At 45.3% G+C, this 10,675-nt stretch overlaps 1 long non-coding RNA gene across 1 annotated transcript in view; it reads right to left on the bottom strand.

The window, feature by feature from the left end:
* Positions 1-507: 507 nt before the first annotated feature.
* The window catches only part of LOC104865849, a 40,750-nt gene continuing 30,582 nt past the window's right edge, over positions 508-10,675 (bottom strand). Inside the window, exons 4-6 of the long non-coding RNA XR_781283.2 lie at positions 4,720-4,916; positions 3,849-3,999; positions 508-691 (exon numbers count right to left, since the gene is read on the bottom strand). This is a non-coding gene — a long non-coding RNA (uncharacterized LOC104865849). The remainder of the gene's footprint in view (positions 692-3,848; positions 4,000-4,719; positions 4,917-10,675) is intronic.

Genomic DNA, 10,675 nt, shown 5'->3' with positions numbered 1-10,675 from the left:
TTAGTTTGAAATGGCTTTGAATCTATCTTGAAGTGTACTTTTCCCATAAGGACCTGTGCAGGGGAAGAGGAGATGAGAATGGGAGAAATAACTCTAGAAAGAGGTACAAGAAAGGTATTATTAAAGCAGGTAGAGTTGGGAGCACCTCCCACTCCATGCTTCTTTGCCTGAATTCCTAAAACACATTTATTGAGCATTTATACTATACCAAACCTTGTATGTGGGGCCCAGCTCTGTGTCCAGATATGGGGAAAATTCAAGTTCAGAATATCTCAAAGTCAGATAAGCAGTTAATAAAGATTTACTCAATGATTTAAAGAATTTACCAGTTTTCTACTTCAGACCAAGAATTTTCATATGCAAGAAAGAGCAATCACACCAAGCCCCAGTTTCCTGCCAAACTCAAAGCCCTTTTATTTGACCCTAAAAATATGCGAGATTTTGCTGCTGCTGCTGCACCCGGCCTTCACACTGAGCTATATTACCTGCTGTTTTTATTTTGAGACAATGTCTTGCTAAGTCACTAAGTTGCCCAGGTTGACCTTGAACTTGTGATCCTCTTGCCTTAGCTTCTTGGAGTGCTGGACTTATAGATCTGCACTACCATACCCAGCTACTATGTGGTTTTTTAATGCTCTAGGTATTGCTTTTTTTTTCCCCTTGAAGATCATTTTCTGTACTGCATATCCATCTGGAGAAAAGAACAAATAGGAAGATTATTCATAACTTAGAGACAAAAGTAAAGTATCCATCCCTCATTCCTGATCATTTCCCCACATACTCTTTTACTTGCTCTACTTTACCTGCAAGAGGAGAAAAAACTTTTTTGAAAACCATCTTGTCTCTAAAAATGCCATCTATCTCATTTCCTTTTTCTCTCAGTTCCATTTTAATCTAGCCCCTGGGTATTGGGAAAAAAAGCAAAAGAAGGTCTTCTGGGTGATTTCAGAGGAACCGAGAAGGGGGAGATGAAGAACGAAGCTCTGTGGAACAGAAGCTGGCCTGGCTCCAGCCCAGGTTATACTCTTCTGGGCCTGTGGATGTGTACCAGTTAATGTTTGGATCCTCACTGATCTCATCTACAAAAGAAGAACTGAGTTCTCGCCTTCAGGATATTGCAAAGCCCCTCATCCAGCTTCTCTGTGTACCTCATTCACAACTGTGAACCTGAATGGCTGGTGCTGAAAAGCAGGGATGTCTGTGGACACATAAGACCTGAGGCATACATGAAGAGTGAATACAAAAGGTTTAGGAAGCAGAGAAGTTCCAACATCACTGAGTGATGGAGTCATAAATCACACAAATGTTTGTCCCAGGCTTATGATACTGGTGCAGCTGTGGTTACTACTTTACAATTGTTTTCTAAGTGTTTATGCTTTTCCAAATGTTTCAAAACACCTCTTGTCTGTTCATTTCACCTGTGATGACAATCTCATGGAGATGGCCACTTGTTTGTACTTATAAGGGACTAGACATCCAGATAGTTGAGAAACTGAAGTTCATACCAATGATAGTCACTAGAGACCACCTCTAGGCTCCAGGGTTGCTCCAGACTTGCAGGCTAGGACTCTCCCCACCATCCCGTACCATCCCTCTTAATCTAGGCCTCCTCAGAAGGGAGACTGAGGCAGATGGGATTCCTACTAAGTGTCTCCTCACAAGGCCTTCAAGGACCATGAGTGATCAGTTGCTCAGTTTCAGAACTGTGCCATCCCAGCTGCCAACTCTCCAGAAGCATCATGAGTTCTCAGGTAGGTTGCACAGTCAACGACTTATGAGGGGCAAGAACACTGCAGACAGAGAAGTGTCCAGTCTGATGTCTTAAGATTGGAGTTGACCTATCTTCCCAGAGCTAGCACCAGGGACAGCAGGCAGAGAGATGGTGGGTATCCAGGTTTTTGTGGAAACCACCAACTTCCTAAAAAGTCACCAGGGACCCAGCTTAAAAGGCAGGGATTCTTCAGCTCTTATTAGATATAAAGGGAAATTATAATATCTCAGCAGTGAGTGGAGACAGAGGCTAAGACGTCTGGTGGGTCCTGGGGGGGAAGAGGAAGCAGGCTTGCTTACCCAGAGCAGAGAAGTGGAAGAACTGGATGATGATGGAGAAAGCTGGCCAATCACAAGTGCCCTGTATGCCAGCTGGGAAGTGGGTGGAGATGGACACAGAGGTGCCATCTGAAGCTCTGGGGTGCTCCAAGGGCATGGCAAATGGGTGTTAAGAATGGTTCCTAGCCAGAATTGATATAGTAGTGAGGAGTATTCTGGACGTTGTTCTCTAAGTGTGGTCCCCAAAACATCAGCAAACTTAACCCATTTGAAATGCAAATTCTTAAACCCCATCTCAAAACAACTGAATTGTATATTCAGGGTTTGAAGCTAGGATAGCCATTACATCCTGACTTTCCATAATGCTGCTACTTTTACCACTGAAAGTCCAGGCAAACTGGGGTGATCAAGGGGAGGTCCTCCCATCTGTGTAACTTGCAGCATGTGAGATCCTTTGGCTAAGAAGAGAAAACAAAGATGCAATTTTCTCATCCAAGTTAAAACACACACACACACACACACACACACACACACACACACACACACATTTTCTAGATCCAGGATAAGAATCCCAATTAACAAAATAACCTCTGCCCCCAAGGAGCATGTGTTCCAGAGGTGTTGACAACAATGAGGCAGAGGACTGCAATTCAGTTTGACAAGAGCCTGGAAACAGAAACCCAGGGGGTCCTGGGAGCTTGGAGCAAGGCAGCTTCACAATGAAATATTCTTTCTAGAGAGCACAGAAGTGGGCCATAGGATGATGATAATGGCAATGATGAAGAGAAGGAGGAAGGGGAAAAGAAGAAGCAGATAAAGAGAAGGAGAAAACAAGACAATGTACATTGAGTGCTTACCTCTATTCCAGGAATTTTCCTTGGGCTTTGGGCTTTTAGTTATCCTGACAACATTATGTGACAGGAGCCATCATTGTCCACATTTAACAGATGATCAAACTGAGATGCAGAGCAGTTAAGAAACTTGCCCAAGGTCACATGGTGATTGAGGGATGTAGCAGGGATCTGGAGCCAAGCAAATTAACTCCAGAGCACATGCTCTTAACTACCATGTGATTGCCATGATTATTTGAGTACTTGATCATTGTATGGTTATTATAAAGGCCCCAAGGGCTGCTGCTTCCTCCCCTTCTCTGACAATGAGCTCTAACTTGATTGAGATTTATAAACATGGCCTATTAGAGGGATGCCAAGCTCAAAAAGTTATGATGTGATCTCAGTGTAGGCAGATAAGGCTATTTGATGCGAACTAGCTATGGGGAGCTCACAGGGCTGCTGCCTACCAATATCTACTGATTGCAGAGGGAGTTGGGGGCTGGCAAAAGAGGAGAAGAGATTTAAAAAAACATGAGGACAGGATTTATTTTTAAGACAGGATGGAGAAATGTCAAGGCAGAAGCTAACTGGATCCTTCCAGAAGGGAGGAAAGAATTTGAGAAGGGGAACACAGATTGTAGTCTCAGGCCAGCCCAGATATAAATCTTGTTTCAGCAACTGGAAAATCATGCAGTTTTGCAGAATTCATTCATGCAGTTTTGCAGAATTCATTTGACCTTTCACTCTGCCCTCGTGTGTTCATTAATGATAAGGATATTTACGCCACCAGTATTCTCATGGTAACAGAGGTGCGTGGATCTTGGTAGGTCATTACTGAATATGCATGCCTGGCCTCTTCACTGCAATGGGGACACAGAGGTTCCCATAAACCCTCATAAACCCAGGTACCCCTCCTTTATTTGCACAAAGCCCTCTGTGCTTTGTCTGTTCTTGAAGGAGTCTCACCTTTGAGTTTGTCTCTGCAAAGAATCTCATGCCTCCACTAGACCATGAGTCTTTGAAGCCCAGGCTGGATGTTGCCTGGGATTAATCTCTGGGCGGGTTGCCCTCAAAACAGTCTCAATGCAGGTATTGATAGTTTGTTCATAAGATGATTCTGGAAAGGATGAATGAGTGAGGGAGAATGAGTCAGGGACTAGAGAAAGGTCAGTAACATGATACGCTTCAAAGATATGGGCACTCAGAGGCTTAATTCCATGTGTTCAGAACACCTTACAAAACTATCCCTTTGAAGTCAGAGGTAAAGTTTGCCCCAGTGGCTTCTTTTGCATGTAAGTTTCAGAACTCACTGGGGCATTAATGCCCCTGCACTTCCGGGCTGCCATACTAAGTAAGAAAAATCTCAGAACTGTCCACCAGCGCTAGAATCAAGGTGAGAGGTGGACTAGAAGGTGCAGGACAGGAAGGTAAGTAACCCTAGGTCCCAGAAAAGGGCTCTGCATGATCGATACTGCAAGGATACTCATAGCCACTGTGGAAACTGGGTGTTATCAGCACCTCATCACATAGATGAAGAAACTGGATGTCGAGGAAATCAAGGGACTGACCAAAGTCCCACAGCAAGTGCCAGAACTGTGGCTCAGCCAGTTATGGTAGATTTGCTTCCCTTTCTGATTTCTCTATACCACAAGAAGTCTATGACTGACTTGATTTTCTTAGAGTAAAGAAGATTCCCAAAGGGGGAAGATTTTAACAAGGGCCAATGAGAAAAGGCACTCATGAAGGACCTGACCAGACTACCAGGGAGACTCCCAACTGTAAAACTCCCTGAAGTCTCAGTGAAAGCAGCCTCCATTTATCTGTGGAATGAGCTAACCTATTGAGTTGGGCCTCTTTCTCTTCCTGGAATAAAGTAGCTGAGAAAATGAGCTTGTAACGAGGGAAGGTTTATTTGGGCTTGCAGTTTTGGAAGTTGCAGTCCATAGTAGTAGGTTGGCCTCATTGTTTTAGGGCCCATGGTGAGGCAGCACACATCATGGAAGGAGTATGTGGCAGAGAAAATCTATTCATCTCCTGGAGGGAAAAATAGAAATAAGAAAAGATCAGGATCCCACAGTTCCCTTCAAGGACACACTATCAGGAACCTAAAATCTCCCACTTGTCACTATCTCTTAAGCTTTCCACCACCTCCCAGTGGCACCAAACTGGGGACAAAGCCTTTCACAAAGGGGTTTTCTGAGAGACATTCTAGATTACAACTATACCACACACCTTCCCTGCTGACCTGGAGGTCCTCTGCGTGTACTAGCTGATTCCCTGTCCATGAAACAGGGCTCAGTGAAGACAGACAGCCTGACTTCTTTTCTGAGGTTCCCAGGTAAGAAGCCCCCACTACCTGGTGTCAGGAGAAGTCATCTCTTTGGCATGTTTGGACCCAACACCAACTGCTTTGGGTGACTCTAGTGACAAACTCAATCACTTTGAAAGGACTGAGCCTATGGCTAACAAATACCCTAGGAAAAGAAGAAAAACCACTGTGGTATGGAAGAAATGTTCTTCCTTTTGCTTTTTATTATTTAATTTATATCTAGCTGTATCTATAGCTCAGTTCATCTCAGAGATCAGGTTCTTAAGAAGCAGGGTATGGGATGTGAGCCACATGACAGAGGTCATGAACCTAAAGAAAGGTGGGCAGAAGGAGGTCACACTGTTCTGGAGTGCTGTTACCCATCAGAATCATGCCACTGCCTGTACCTTCATATCCCTACCTCACTCAGTCAAGATGTGCCACTCTGAAAGGTTATGACCTTGGGTGTGGCAGTTCTCTGCAAATGAGGCAGACTTGCTGGAGCTGACAGCTGAAGTCTGTCCCCCAACCTCACAGCCCACTGCTGGACATGAAGTCCTCTCTCCTAGGAGGCTCTGGGCTATCATCCTTGCAGATTTCAGGTTCACCTCTTCATATGTAACATTCATCTCATTGCCATGGCCACTTGGCTCATGTTCCCTTCTTTCTGGCCCCGGGGCAGACCCTGACAGAGGCAGGATAGTATCTTGTGGCCAAGTCACTTTGTCTGCATGGTTTTCTAGTGATCTTTTATGGTGTGTACTCTAGGCACATCAACACATAAGATGAAGACCCTCAAAAGTTGAGCCCACTCCTATAGGCCCAAGCACAGGCCTCTAGCTGTCTATTCATGCTTTTTGCTTGTACTATTTCCACTCAACCTCAGAACCTAAGGGAGCACATCCATCTCATGGTGTTGGTTCTGGGTCTGCCCAATGGTGTAATGTGATAAGTCACATAGGACTTGGCTCAGGATTCCCAGTCCTAGCTATGTGGCAGTGTGGTACCTCACAGGGAGATGTTTTATCTCATCATTGAGCAGGAATCATTTCCACAAAGTGAGTTGTTCTCTTCTGGAGATAGCACGGTCTTGTTCCCTATCACAAGGTTATGCCCCACCATTAGTGACTAAGGTTAAAGAGTATGAGATGGGGAAATGATCTTGGGTTATCCTGCTAGGCCCAGTCTGATCACATTAGTCCTTGGAAGAGGAAAAGGAGGCAGAAGAGTCAGAGATGCAGCAGTGGAAGAAGTGGAAAGATCTGGAGTGTGAGAAGGACCCTTCCTGTCATTGCTGGCTTTGAGATGTAGGAAGGGTGCTACAAGCCACAAAGGCAGTGTCTTCTTGAAACCAGGAATAGCTCAACTTACAGCCTACAGGATAATGGGAATCCTGGTTCTGCAGCCACAAGGAACCAAGCTTTGCCAACATCCAATGAAAAGGAAACTGATTCACCCAAGAAGCTTTAGAAAGGTGTGCAGCATGCAGACACCTTGAGTGGGCCCAGTGAGAGCCACACTGGATTTCTTGTTTGTTTGTTTTGTTTTGTTTTGTTTTTTTCTTTTTGGTACTGGGGATTCAACTCGGGTCCTTGCACTTGCAAGGTATGCCACCGAACCACTGAGCTATATCCCAGGCCCCACACTGGATTTCTGACCTACAGAAATGCAAGATGGTAAGTTCAACTTTCAGATTTAAGCTGCAGTGTGTTAAACCCATGATAGGAATTGGACACACAGACTGCTTCTGTCCACCTCAAGCAAAAGGTCCTCACACTCAGCAGGAAAGTGAGCAGTCCAGCTCCAGAACCTCATCTTTCCTTGTGTTCCCCAGAAACTGTCACAGATTTTGTGTCCCAGTAGCAAATGCTGAGATACAGGTCAGAGCCAAGATATTTGGTAGGAACCTACATTCTGAAAGTAAATGAGAAAGCAAGAGTGGGTCAAGGAAGAAAGACTGGGGATGCAAAGTTGCCAAGCACTGACTGAAGCCAGCACAGAGCTTCAGAGCAATGGTGCCCACTCGAGGTGTCCAGCATCAGGTCCCCATGGGCAGCTATACCATGCCTTGTTTACATGCTTCGTGTGGCTGTCCCCAGGAGGAAACGAGTCAGGATGAAGCTGCCCCCATGGGAACAGACAGCTGAAGACTCCCTGACTGCCCTCTGGCTGACTTCTGTCACACTCCAGCCAGAGAACAAGTCCTGCTTCAATGGAGGACCTACATGGCACAGCTCCACCTTTGTCACAGTCTCTTCATGTCATGGTCACAGAGATGCACCTCACTGAGACTGAACTATTTATGCAATACCACTGGAAACAATGGGCAAAGGTGAGAGGCTATTCCAAACTTCCTAAAGCTTTCTCCCATGCCACCAGTGTGACAGTTAAATAGAAGCTGTTTCTTCAGAAAACATAGTGAAGCTTCCGAGTGGCTGTACCAGAAGCAAACATAGTCACTGAACCCCAGCCAAGAAGGGACTTCAGCACGACCCAACTCAAGCCAGATGTACCCTCTAGGCCAGTGGGCCCCAGCATATTTGTTGCCAGGGACTGGTTTTGTGGAAGCCAAATTTTCCACAGATGGGGAGAGCAATAATTTCAGGATAAGTCAAAGGAGCAGGACAGCCAGATCACTACAACACAGTTCACAGTGGGGTTCACACTGCTAGGCAAATCTGATGCTGCCCTGATCTGACAGGAGGTGGAGCTCAGGCAGTAAGTAATTCAGGTGTGAGGCAGGCTGTAACTACAGGTAAAACTTCACTCATTTGTGGGCCACTCATCTCCTGCTGTGCAGCCCAGTTCCTAACAGGGCACTGACCAATCTGCACAGATCCTTGGGGACTTGGGGCCCCCTACTGTAAAGCATCTTTCCTATGTAGTCTGAGACCCTAACCGGCCCACCTTCCACCAAAAATGTTCTGATCCTTCCTGACTGTTATTCTTGGTGCTTTTTCAAGTAAAGAAGGCAATTTACAAGAAAGCAACTTGAAAACTGCTAACCATGATACTTTCTGTCTCCAAAAACATTCAGAGTCATTCTTTTGGAAGACAATGCCTCTATCTGCACCAGGATGGGACTGACATTGATTTTTATTTCACGCCCAGGACTCTGTGCTGCCCATTCTTTCCTTGTTCCTTGAGTCTCTCCTCCTCCCTCTTTGAAGATCCTGCAACTTGTTACAAGAAACAACTAGATCTAAATCCTGCATCTCCTGATTTCCAGGTCTTGACGCACAGTTCCATGCTACCTCTGTAATAAGAAGTGCCTGAGGGGAGCTAAAAAGATAAGCACAGATATAACCATGTTATCACATTTCCCCACCTATTGCCAGAACAGTCTTAGAACTGGGGGTAGACTGACTCACAGGCTCCAGTTTTGACCCTCAGGACCACTGGCACAGCTTCACACTTTTAAGGCTCCAATGTGGGGAGGCGGAACTTGGGCTTCATGACTTGATTTGTTCAATGGAAAAAGTGAGAGCCCCAGGCCTACACCAAGGGCTCAAGAGGTCCCACATCATTTGCCACCCACCATGAGAAGAACATCTGCCAGCTCTGGGGAAAGATGAGTGACATGAGAAGAGAGCTCTCCGGCAGCTGCAGCCTGAAGCAGAGCTTGGCTGTGGGATGCGCAGAGCTCATGCTGTTTAGGTACCATGGACACAAAGAGAAATGGTCTTTGCCCTGAAGGGATCTGAGTCCATCAGAGAGAGAGAGGAATTCACAAAACTAGAGGTCAGTCCATGGAAACTCTTCCCTCTGTCTGCTGGACCACTTGGTAGATTGCTTCTTTGTTTTAAGTATTTGCTGCTCCTCCCAGTGAGAGAATAATGCTTCTACACATTCATATCCACTTGACCCCATGGCTGCTTTGCATGATGGTGCATGAGCCAAAGTCGGGTGTGCCACTCCTAAACAGAAGCCGTCCATGGGCCACTCCACCACTGTCAATTCTCTTAGTCTCCACTTATTTAAGACAGGGCTTCACCCCCGGCTCAAGCTCCAGAGAGCAGAAGCAGTTGGCCTACAAGGATCCATTATTGCTGGAAGCATCTGACTGCTGGGCTTGTTTGTTACTGTAGCAAACTGGGTGGAAGTCGTGAATATCCTAAACTCTCACTGCCTGCCTCCATGTCCTTAGTTAAAGCCTTTGTCACTCCCCACCTGAACTCTCAAGCAGTTTCTGCATTGGCTCATCTCTGTATCAAGATGCCCCTGCTGAGGCCCCGGCACACTCCTGCCAGGCCATTCTTCTCACCATAAACCTGATCCCATAGACCCTCACTGAAAATGTGTCGGCAGCTCCACAGGGCTCTCTGGGAGCCTTCACCTTCTGGGCTGAGCTCTGCTTGCTGAGATCCCTGGCCCCCACTCAGCCCGGTCTCTGCCCTCTTCTCCCCAGTGGTACAGGGCCTGTCTTTCCTCCAGTGCCTCCTGCATGTCTGCTCTGCCCTCTGCACTGGCCTGGCCCTTTCCCGAGGAAAACAAGCTAGCTCCTCCCCTCTGCCAGGATGAGCAGAAGCTGTGCCTGCCCTGAGACACAGCCCAGGACCCTAGTCCCAGTGCCACCCTCAGTCTCTACTGCATAACCCAACCTCTCCAGGAATATTAGAAAACCTTGTCACCCAGGTCCCAGCACCAGAGGAGGAGTTAATGGGTCTGGGAAGGGATCTGAAAATGGTAATTTTTAAAAGCTCCCCAGGTGGCTCTTTTTTAATTCTTTTTATTGAGTTTATTGGTACAATCTAGGTATACAGTACAGTTACATTCATCATTGGGATCCTGTACCTTTACATGATAGGTCTTGATTCTCATTTTTACCCCTTGTCCCTGCCCTCCCTTCACACCCTCCTCCCCTCCCCATTTACAAACACTTTATTTCCATTTTATCAATTTCTCATATTTTTTCCTCTCCCTTATTACCTTTCCCCCACCCTTCCCACTTTCCCTACACCTTTAGCCCTTTACTTCCTATTTCACATTATTCATTATCTCATTAGGATCTTGTGTACTATTATAGTTTTTCACACCAGAAAAACTATTTGGTGTTTCAGTTAAAGAAATCTCTGTGTGAACATTAAAAATAGGGAATCCTAACATAAAACTAAAAAGGAAAGTAAAAGAGAAAAGGCAATGGTGTAAGATTAAAATAATCCTTAATTCTGAAGATGAAAATGGTCCCTGAATATATTTAAGTTGCTTCTTGCTCTTGTAGTCTTATCTTATTCTTTTTTTTATTATTTAGAGAATACTTTATTAGTTTCTCTAATTAAACCCACATAAATATGACCTTCCATATTTAATACAGTGCATTACCCCTGTACAAATGGAAAAAAAATTAACATTTCTAGATGAATATGGCTGTCAATTTCTGTACAATACCAACTCAACACAATAAATTGGGATAACTTTTCCCAAAGTTGACAGCACAGTAAAAGTTTCCAAAAATTTAAATTATATATATATATATATATATATG

This window comes from Fukomys damarensis, unplaced genomic scaffold (assembly GCF_012274545.1).
Source record: "Fukomys damarensis isolate Sample0158 unplaced genomic scaffold, DMR_v1.0_HiC HiC_scaffold_5, whole genome shotgun sequence".
Taxonomy (NCBI): Eukaryota; Metazoa; Chordata; class Mammalia; order Rodentia; family Bathyergidae; genus Fukomys; species Fukomys damarensis.
This window is presented reverse-complemented; position numbering and strand designations above follow the sequence as displayed.